This window comes from Microchirus variegatus (genome assembly GCF_963457635.1).
Source record: "Microchirus variegatus genome assembly, chromosome: 4".
Lineage (NCBI taxonomy): Eukaryota > Metazoa > Chordata > Actinopteri > Pleuronectiformes > Soleidae > Microchirus > Microchirus variegatus.
In genome coordinates, this window is record NC_139805.1 from 35,666,217 (window position 1) to 35,678,187 (window position 11,971).

Genomic DNA, 11,971 nt, shown 5'->3' on the forward strand with positions numbered 1-11,971 from the left:
ACTGTTCCTGATGTCACAAAGGAGGGGCCTTTAATGCGGTCATCTTTTCTAGGGTTGTGAACGTGTGAGCTCAAGAAACTGTGGGGAGTTTTTTTTGGACTTGGAAATGTGATTGGGAACTTTGAACTGTGGAGGGCAGCATTGCACCTCGTAGTGTGCAACCTGTCTGGAATCAGTAGATGATGAAGAAGAGAGGACCAGAAGAGGGTGAGACTGAAGAGGAGGTGAAATAAAGTGACGGACTGGATTGTCTCGTTTCCTAATTCCAGAAGACATGGATGCAATGTCCTGAAAGCAAGTCGGTATAAAACCCTGAAGAAGAAGAACGTTCAGAGACTGTATGTTGCCTGTTGACTGTATGAATTATCTTTGATCTCCTTCCTCATGTTTAGATTAAAAACCACACACACACACACACACACACACACACACACACACATACTGTGACACATGCTCTCCAGATCCTGCAGGTGGTGCTGTAAGCCCGTCTATGACGGACTTGTTAATCTCTGGGTCATGAACCGGTCACAGACATTTATCTGCAGAGTGAACCATTATTATTATCATCATCCATCTGTGTGAGGATAGAGGAAGGGATTACACACACACACACACACACACACATGCTAACCGCTAACATGGTAGCATCCTCTCTCTGTTTAGACCCCGCTTCACTTCTTTAACATGTTAAAATAATCAAAAATCTTCCCGTATGGGATTTTAATGGGTTTTTATTAGTCTAACAAGACTTGAACTGTCCCTTAACCATAACCAGTTAGTTAGTGCCAATTCAAATCTTAGCTACTAAGCCTGCTACTTACCCTAACCCCAACCAGCACCACTTAACCTTTGACCTACTTATTTAACCTAGTTACCTGCATGTCTGACTGGTGTTTTTTACCCTGATTTGATGCACATTTAGTCAGAAATGACATCACAGTGGAGTTCATGGTCCACTTCTCACGTCTTTTACACAACACAGTACGAGTGTGTGTGTGTGTGTGTGTGTGTGTGTGTGTGTGTGTGTGTGTGTGTGTGTGACATCACCGCGTACACACCACGTCACACAAAGACCTCATTGTCATGTGACAGAAACTGAACGAGAAAGAAAGAAATACTTTATTGATCCCTGAGGGAAAAGTGTTTGGCCTTAGAGTGAACAGAGAATCACAGCCTGTGCTAAGATACATAAGATTTAACCATAAGGTAATAATAAGAATATTTACCTCTGTGTCAAACATACATACCAGGGTTCCCATTGGTCCTTGAAATCCTTGAAAGTTTGTGAATTTGAAAAAAATAAAATAATCAAGGCCCTTAGAAGTTTTTGAGAATAGCCCCAAATAGACATGGGTCATTTAAATCCTTGAAAGTTTGTGAATTTTCAAAAAAAAAAGAAAATCAAGGTCCTTGGAAGTTTTTGAATATTGCCTGAAGTAGACATGGGTCACTGAAATCCTTGGACGTTTGTGCGTTTGCAAAAAACAATCTAGGCCCTTGAAAGTTTTTGAAAATCGCCCCAAATAGACATGTCCTTTAACTCCTTGAGAGTTTTTGAATTTGGGGAAAAAAATGGAGGCCCTTAAAGGTTTTTGAAAATTACAACAAATAGACATGGGTCATTGAGCTCCTTGAAAGTTTGTGAATTTGGGGGGAAAAAAAATCAAGGTCCTTGAAAGATTTTAAAAATCGCCCCATGGGTCATTGAAATCCTTGAAAGTTTGTGAATTTACAAAAAAAAAGAAAATCAAGGTCCTTGGAAGTTTTTGAATATTGCCTGAAGTAAACATGGGTCATTGAAATCCTTGAAAGTTTGTGCATTGGAAAAAAAAATCAAGGCCCTTGAAAGTTTTGGAAAACACCCTATTGAACTCGTGATAATAAACAAAGTCAAACTCAGATGACCTATGGGCCACTGAGTGGTGTCTAGTTTGGCCAGTAGGGGGGGCTGTCCAAAAATGTCCAACTTCTTGAGAAAAAGTCATTGAAATAATAATATTTGTGATCTCATTTCACATATTTTGATGTGAAATGATTCATGATCCCCAATATAAACGTGTTTATGATGCGAAATGAACAACTTAATTGACAAAACTCCTATGTAAACAAGTCGTTATAAATCACACTCACGGGAGCTTGTTTATGTTTATGATGATGACGTTGTTGTTGTTTATGTTCTTTATGTTGCAGCCGATGCAGGGAGAGAGAGAAAAAAACCAGCTGGTTGACATTAAAGTGCAGAACAAACACACTCATTTCCTTCTGTTGACTTTTCTCGTGCTGTAAAGTCTCGCCAAAGGCCAGACGGCAGTTTTGCAAACTCGCCACTGAGCGAGCGAGCTCTCGTCGGAACACGTCTGAGCTCTGGACTCTGCTGCTACACGTCGCCCTGCAGCCAAACATCAGCAGGTTTCCTTAGAACCTGTACTTTGTGCTTCACTTTCACTTTCACACGAAGGTTTCAGCTTCACTCACTCACCACAGACTCTGAGCGAAGCTGCGACAGGTCGCGACCCGTCGCCATGTTGACGTTTTTGCAACAGGAATCTCACAATTTGTGACCTGTTCGTACAGAGAATGAATGCAGCTCTCGGCGCGTGTTTTATAGTTTCGCTGATGACACCCTGAGTGTGCCCGGACCAAAGATCGTAAACACTCACTCTGAGCCCCATCATCACCCACAGGAGAACATGTTTTAGCAGAAGTGCAAACCACCAGACTCAGAATGTGTCCACAGGGACGCACGCACTCACACACACACAGGCTTTCAGCTCGACCACATCACATCACATCACTAACAGAAACAACAACATCTGCAAACATCTGTGCACCTACAGGCAGAAACAGAAGCTCTGCGAGAACAAAGCACTCAGGCTTCAGCAGATCAATGTGACCACGTATGGAGTTACAATCAACGTAAAAAATAACTCGGTCACCAAGAAGAAGAAGAAGAACACAGCGACCTTTGAAACGCTCGGCCAAAAAACACGAAAGGAATGAGGAACGAGCTGAGACTCATCCTGAAGATGGACGACCAACGTGAGACGGACCCGAGACGCTCAGAAGAACCTGTGGACGCTCAGTTTATATGGGGGGAAACAAACATCAAGGTCCTTGAAAGTTTTTGAAAACCACCACAAAAAGAGTTGGGTCATTGAAATCCTTGAAAGCTTGTGAATTTGGGAGAGAGAAAAAAAAATCAAGGTCCTTGAAAGTTTTTGAAAACCACAACAAAAAGATTTGGGTCATTGAAATCCTTGAAAGTTCTTGAATTTGGGAGCGAGAGAAAAAAATCAAGGTCCTTGAAAGTTTTTGAAAACCACAACAAAAAGATTTGGGTCATTGAAATCCTTGAAAGTTCTTGAATTTGGGAGCGAGAGAAAAAAATCAAGGTCCTTGAAAGTTTTTGAAAACCACTCCAAATAGACATGGGTCATTGAAATCCTTGAAAGTTTGTGAAAAAAATCAAGGCCCTTGAAAGTTTTTTTAAATCACCTGAAATAGATATGGGTCATTGAAATCCTTGAAAGTTTGTGAATTTGGGAGAGAGAGAAAAAAAATCAAGGTCCTTGAAAGTTTTTGAAAACCACAACAAAAATATTTGGGTCATTGAAATCCTTGGAAGTTCGTGAATTTGGGAGAGCGAGAAAAAAAAATCAAGGTCCTTGAACGTTTTTGAAAACCACTCCAAATAGACATGGTTCATTGAAATCCTTGAATTTCGTATTTTTGGGAGAGAGAGAAAAAAATCAAGGTCCTTGAAAGTTTTTGAAATACCACAAAAAGATTTGGGTCATTGAAATCCTTGAAAGTTCGTGAATTTGGGAGAGAGAGAAAAAAAATCAAGGTCCTTGAAAGTTTTTGAAAACCACTCCAAATAGACATGGGTCATTGAAGTCCTTGAAAGTGTTTGAATTTTGGAAAAAAAATCAAGGTCCTTGAACGTTTTTGAAAACCACTCCAAATAGACATGGGTCATTGAAATCCTTGAAAGTTTGTGAATTTGGGAGAGAGAGAAAAAAATCAAGGTCCTTGAAAGTTTTTGAAAACCACTCCAAATAGACGTGGGGCATTGAAATCCTTGAAAGTTTGTGAATTTGGGAGAGAGAAAAAAAAATCAAGGTCCTTGAAAGTTTTTGAAAACCACTCCAAATAGACATGGGTCATTGAAATCCTTGAAAGTTTGTGAAAAAAATCAAGGCCCTTGAAAGTTTTTGAAAATCACCTGAAATAGACATGGGTCATTGAAATCCTTGAAAGTTCGTGAATTTGGGAGAGAGAAAAAAAAAATCAAGGTCCTTGAAAGTTTTTGAAAACCACTCCAAATAGACATGGGTCATTGAAATCCTTGAAAGTTCGTGAATTTGGGAGAGAGAGAAAAAAATCAAGGTCCTTGAAAGTTTTTTGGAAATCAGACCAAATAGAGATGAGTCATTGAAATCCTTGAAAGTTTGTGAATTTGGGAGAAAGAAAAAAAAATCAAGGTCCTTGAAAGTTTTTGAAAACCACCACAAAAAGATTTGGGTCATTGAATCCTTGAAAGTTTGTGAATTTGGGAGCGAGAAAAAAAAATCAAGGTCCTTGAAAGTTTTTGAAAATCACCCCAAATAGACATGGGTCAGTGAAATCCTTGAAAGTTTGTGAAAAAAATCAAGGCCCTTGAAAGTTTTTGAAAATCACCTGAAATAGACATGGGTCAGTGAAATCCTTGAAAGTTTGTGAAAAAAATCAAGGCCCTTGAAAGTTTTTGAAAATCACCTGAAATAGACATGGGTCAGTGAAATCCTTGAAAGTTTGTAGAAAAAAAATCGAGGCCCTTGAAAGTTTTTGAAAATCACCCGAAATAGACGTGGGTCAATGAAGTCCTTGAAAGTTTGTGAATTTGGGGGAAGAGAAAAAAAATCAAGGTCCTTGAAAGTTTTTGAAAACCACAACAAAAATATTTGGGTCATTGAAATCCTTGGAAGTTCGTGAATTTGGGAGAGCGAGAAAAAAAAATCAAGGTCCTTGAACGTTTTTGAAAACCACTCCAAATAGACATGGTTCATTGAAATCCTTGAATTTCGTATTTTTGGGAGAGAGAGAAAAAAATCAAGGTCCTTGAAAGTTTTTGAAATACCACAAAAAGATTTGGGTCATTGAAATCCTTGAAAGTTCGTGAATTTGGGAGAGAGAGAAAAAAAATCAAGGTCCTTGAAAGTTTTTGAAAACCACTCCAAATAGACATGGTTCATTGAAATCCTTGAATTTCGTATTTTTGGGAGAGAGAGAAAAAAATCAAGGTCCTTGAAAGTTTTTGAAATACCACAAAAAGATTTGGGTCATTGAAATCCTTGAAAGTTCGTGAATTTGGGAGAGAGAGAAAAAAAATCAAGGTCCTTGAAAGTTTTTGAAAACCACTCCAAATAGACATGGGTCATTGAAGTCCTTGAAAGTGTTTGAATTTTGGAAAAAAAATCAAGGTCCTTGAACGTTTTTGAAAACCACTCCAAATAGACATGGGTCATTGAAATCCTTGAAAGTTTGTGAATTTGGGAGAGAGAGAAAAAAATCAAGGTCCTTGAAAGTTTTTGAAAACCACTCCAAATAGACGTGGGGCATTGAAATCCTTGAAAGTTTGTGAATTTGGGAGAGAGAAAAAAAAATCAAGGTCCTTGAAAGTTTTTGAAAACCCCTCCAAATAGACATGGGTCATTGAAATCCTTGAAAGTTTGTGAAAAAAATCAAGGCCCTTGAAAGTTTTTGAAAATCACCTGAAATAGACATGGGTCATTGAAATCCTTGAAAGTTCGTGAATTTGGGAGAGAGAAAAAAAAAATCAAGGTCCTTGAAAGTTTTTGAAAACCACTCCAAATAGACATGGGTCATTGAAATCCTTGAAAGTTCGTGAATTTGGGAGAGAGAGAAAAAAATCAAGGTCCTTGAAAGTTTTTTGGAAATCAGACCAAATAGAGATGAGTCATTGAAATCCTTGAAAGTTTGTGAATTTGGGAGAAAGAAAAAAAAATCAAGGTCCTTGAAAGTTTTTGAAAACCACCACAAAAAGATTTGGGTCATTGAAATCCTTGAAAGTTTGTGAATTTGGGAGCGAGAAAAAAAAATCAAGGTCCTTGAAAGTTTTTGAAAATCACCCCAAATAGACATGGGTCAGTGAAATCCTTGAAAGTTTGTGAAAAAAATCAAGGCCCTTGAAAGTTTTTGAAAATCACCTGAAATAGACATGGGTCAGTGAAATCCTTGAAAGTTTGTGAAAAAAATCAAGGCCCTTGAAAGTTTTTGAAAATCACCTGAAATAGACATGGGTCAGTGAAATCCTTGAAAGTTTGTAGAAAAAAAATCAAGGCCCTTGAAAGTTTTTGAAAATCACCCGAAATAGACGTGGGTCAATGAAGTCCTTGAAAGTTTGTGAATTTGGGGGAAAAAATTAAGGCTCTTGAAAGTTTTTGAAAATCATCCCAAATAGACGTGGGCCATTGAAATCCTTGCGTTATTAGCCACTGTAATGCTAACAATAGTTAGCCCAAGATACTTACAAAAATGGAAAGTCGTAGCAACTTTATCAACTCCAATATGGGATTCTAAAATGGCTGCCACTCCTACAAACACCACCACTGTTACTGATATTTTGCATTTCTGTCTTATTTAATTCACATTTACTCCCTTATTCGTACATTCCTTTGAAATGTTTTGAATTCTTAACCCTTGTCCTTGCGTGTGCAAACCCGCGTTTGCATTACCGTAATTACGCGCTGGTTGGCTGGTAGTGGAAAAATTCCAACGGTCTCTGAAAAGCAGAGAAGTTGCACGTTAAACCCATGTGGTTATTACGGTAATTTTGACGGTAAAGTTTGAGACAAAGGCTGAAACAAATGTTATTTTCAATATGTTTTATACTGTTCAAATTTAAAATTTAACACGCAAAATTTCCAAATAATTGCCAGATATTAAAAGTTATTCTGGAAAATTATATTTTCTGGCCCTTTTTTTATGGTTAAAACGGACATTTTGCAGCTCAGGTGTTAAAGGGTTAATTTCTAGCTCAGGAAACTTAACGCCCAGTTCCAACGTTCAATTTCTGACGTAAATGGAACGCAGCAAAAAAAAAACAAAAAAAAAAAACCTGCCTTTCACGTTCTGCTGCTGACGCCTCTATCAGTCGGTTCCACCGGACGTACTCCACTCCGGGATTTGGGTGCAGCCTCTCTGCAGAGCTCTTGCGCCACGCCTCCTTCTCCTCGCTCCGCCTCCTTCTCCTCGCTCCGCCATTTCAAACATCAGGCTGCACTTTGTCCTGTGATGGAGGAAGAAGAAGAAGAAGGAGAAGATGAAGGAGGAGAAGATGAAGATGAAGGAGAAGATCTGAAGCAGAAGAGAGGGAGGAAACGCAGGATTGTCCCCACAGTCACGTTCATGTTTGTCAGAGGAAATGTGAGCGAAACAAAGCAAACAAAAGGAGCTCAAAGACAAACAAACGACAACACTTTTTGTCTTTTATAAGTTTGTGTGAAATGGGTCAAGGATTTTCAAAAGGTCATTTAAAAAACAAACAAAAAAAACCAAATAAATCACATCTTTGCAGCTGTTCAAACACGAAAGGGTGTTTAATAAGACATGGAAACGTTTAAATGGAATGGATTTTTTTTTTTTTACATGTTGATAAACTGAAAATATCACGTGTTAAAAGCATCTATAGGAGGAGCTGTTTGTATTTATAGTAAAAATATGCAAATATTATTATTATTATTATTATTATTATTAATTTAATTATTTTGAGTGTTTTCGATAAACTGAAAATGTCACGTGACCTTGATTTTTTTCTTCTCATTAAATCAAGTTAAATGTGGTCTCTGTCACATAGAGCGTTTACACATGAGCTGTTTGCATTTATTTTAACAATATGTTAATAACCGTCATGCATTTTAATATGTAAAATGCAGTCACATAATCGTAATCGATTAATTTGTCGACTATTTGAGTCGCCGTTGAGTCCGTAAAATGTCATAAAATGTTGATCGGTGTTTACCAAACAAGTGCAAACCAAACGTGATTTAGTTTGAATGATTTCTTTGTTAAATGGAGCAAAAATAAACCAGAACAGTTTCACATTTAAGAAGCTGAAACATCAGAAATACATCAGAAAATACCACAGTGTGGAAAAAGTCCAGTCCATGTTTTTGACAACAGTTCAGGTGAAGTTGTTATTATTATTTTGCATCATGTGACTCCAGTTTGTTTACCTTTACGGTCATTTTTTGTCACTCCACACACACACACACACACTTCAGTCTGCCAGTTTGTGTGTGTCCTCTGTCAGAGCACTACTGCCACCTGCTGGCCACCTGTCAGAACTGCATGTAAAGACATTTGAAATGACCCCCAACACTGTCCAGTGAACTGTGAGTGAACAGGAAGTCCACAAACACACACACACTGTGACTCACACACACACACACACACAAAGATAACCAAAACATGTAAACTGTTAAAATAGATAAATAATAACAGCTATCTTGTCTGAGATCATTTTCAATGTATTATTTATAAATGTTTAATATATTTTTAGTTTTAACATAATTTTATTTGACGTGGCTGTAGTTTGATCTGCCTATATTTAATTTTGTTTATTTATTTAAACATAATTTTAATCTTGATAATGTCACATTTTAATATTAGTTAATATATTTTTTTACATTTTATTTTTACTTAGTTTATTTGTTTAGATGCCTTCGTCTTTTTTTTTTTTTAATTCAGCATTTAATAAATTCTATCATATTTTATACGGTATTATATTATAATTTTAAAAAATAAACATATTTTATTAAAATATTGAATTCATTATATTTTAGTTTGGTCTTTGTATGTTTGAGTACTTTTATACGTACTTACTTTTATATTTATTATTTTTTTATATTAATTAAGAAATGGTTTATTTGATAATTTGTGTATTATTTTTAATAAGTTTTTTCTATTTTTGTTAGGAATTTTGTATAAATATTTTCACTTTTTTATTTAATTATATATATATATTTTAATTATTATTTTAATCATTATCATTTATTTTCTTTTAATGAAGTTTAGTCCATGTTATAAAAACAGCCACAGACAGCAGTCGAGGCTTCGTCTAAAAAAATCCAGTCCACTCTGCCTCTGACTTCACTCCTGCTGTTACCTCCACCTCAACGCCCCGCCCACTCCAGCAGCCTAACCCCCCGGGGGATGATTGACAGCTCGCTCAGCCACTCAGCGGGCGCAAAGCGTCAGCTTTACGTTCGCTCCAGTACACCAGCCAATCGGCGCTCGTGTTCGACAATCGCGACGCCATACGGACGCTGCCGGCCGCCATTTTGGTGAGGGACAAACAAAAAACATCGCTGTTTTCGACCAAATGTCGACGATAAAACACGCATTTCCCGCACGTTTTTTCACGCAACGCGTGTTCGTCAGTGACCAGTGTGAAACGACAGCGTGAACGCGAGCGTTAAATGTAAGTTTGGAGTTGAATAACGTAGCGCAAACGTGATTTAAATCTACGTCACGCACACGCACACACATACACACACTGTTCCCTCCATTTCCTCGTCAGCCCCTCCCGCCTTTCTCCTTCCTCCCTCTTTAGTTCTTTCCTCCCTCCTTCTCTCACCCACCTCCTCCCTCTCTCCCCTCCTCATCCATCCATCCATCCTCCCCCTCCCCTCGTTCTCATTTTCTCCCCGTTTCTGTGTCACTCTGTCTCCTTCTCCGTGTCTATTATCTATACATAATCTATATTTACTGGGATTAAAAGCATCAATAAACAATAACACACACAGGTCAACAAAAAGGGGGGGAAAAAACACAAAAAAACCTCCATCTGTGTTTAATCTATAACTGGAATTTATGAATTGAAGCCACTCGTGGTTAATAATAGCGCTGTTATTGTGGTTAAATGAAAAGCAGGAAGCTGCAGTCAGATTACAGATTACAGTAGTCAGATTAGCCGTTAAACAGTGTGTTCACAGTTAAAATTAAAAGGGCAAAAAACTGGAAGTTGTGCGATCGTAAAGGAAGTCGTACTTTAACTGGACGACACTTTCTAGTAGTAAAGGGGTAGTAGTTAGTTAAAAGACATTGGAATTATCCCGTGTTTTAATCCAGACTATATGCTGCACGTGTAATTTGAAATGCAGCCTCCACTTTAGTAAAAAAAATGAGTCATTTTGCATAAGTGATTAGCCAATAGTAAGCATGACTGAGATAAAGTGTGTGGGACTTATTGAGGGGATTAAAGCTGTATATACACACACACACACTGTGTGTGTGAGATTAACAATCTACACATACAGGCCTCGCTCTGTGTGTGTGTGTGTGTGGTGAGAGAGTAAAGATGCTAAACCGGTCTAAGTCAAATATATTTAAAAATAAATAAACAAATGAAATAAAAGTAGAATTCTACACACACACACACACACACAGAAAGAAAGGAAAGTTGAAATGTCCTTAACTGAAATTAAACCTTAAATTAAGACAGATCTTACACTGCCCTTAAGTTAACGTTTAACTTTTAACTTAATCTTATGCAAAAGTTGACCTCAACTTAAACCTAACCTTAAATGAACCCCAACAAAACCTTATCTTACGGTAACCTTCACTTAATTTGAGTAAACATTGAGTAAAACGTAACAATAATCCCCATAATCTGAACTATAAGGAAACCTTAACTTAACCCTTAACTTGACCTTACCTCCCCCTAATCTTATTTTACTGTAACTTTAACTGAATTTCAGCAAACCGACTTAAATCTAACATCCCCTTAACATTAATGGTAAGCAAACCTTATCTGTTTATCTTAAGATGGACATAACCCTTAAGTACACCTTAACATGAAACATATCTTAAATTTACCTCCCCCACAAACCTGAACTGATAGCTAACCTTAACTTAAACCTTACATTTTTACTGTAGCCTTAACTTAACATCCCCTTAACATTAATTCAACCTTAAGCAAACCATAACTGATAGCTAACCTTAACTTAGGCTTTGAAGAGACCTCAACTTAGGCCTTGAGGAGACCTTAACTTAAACCTTACCTTCCCTTAAACCTTATCTGTTTATCTTAAGCTTAACATAACCCTTAAGTACACCTTAACATAAAACATATCTTAAACTTACCTCCTCCACAAACCTGAACTGATAGCTAACCTTAACTTATACCTTACCTTTTTACTGTGGCCTTAACTTAACATCCCCTTAACGTTAATTTAACCTTAAGCAAACCATAACTGATAGCTAACCTTAACCTAGCCCTTGAAGAGACCTTAACTTAGGCCTTGAAGAGACCTTAACTTAGGCATCGAGGAGGCCTTAACTTAAACCTTCCCTTCCCTTAAAACTGACATTTTTACTGTAGCCTTAGCTTAACATCCCCTTAACATTAATTCAACCTTAAGCAAACCATAACTGATAGCTAACTTTAACTTAGGCCTTGAGGACACCTTAACTTAGCCCTTGAGGACACCTTAACTTAGGCCTTGAAGACACCTTAACTTAGGCCTTGAAGAGACCTTAACTTAGGCCTTGAGGACACCTTAACTTAGGCTTCGAGGAGGCCTTACCTTAAACCTTACCTTCCCTTAAAACTTAAATGTTTACTGTAGCCTTAGCTTAACATCCCCTTAACGTTAATTTAACCTTAAGCAAACCATAACTGATAGCTCACCTTAACCTAGCCCTTGAGGAGATCTTAACTTAAACCTTACCTTAAACGTACCTTCCCCAAACCTTACATTTTAATGTAACCTAAACTTAACTTAACCCTAAAACAACCTTAACCTTAATTTATAGCGCAAAACTACAACCAACTTAACTTCAACCAGATCTTCTTAAATCCCTAAAATGAAATGTTCCAGTTGTGGCACTAATAAAGGACTATCTTATCTTTTCTTGATCTTATCTTAGGCAAACCTTAACTTAAACCCGACCTTTAACCTTACCT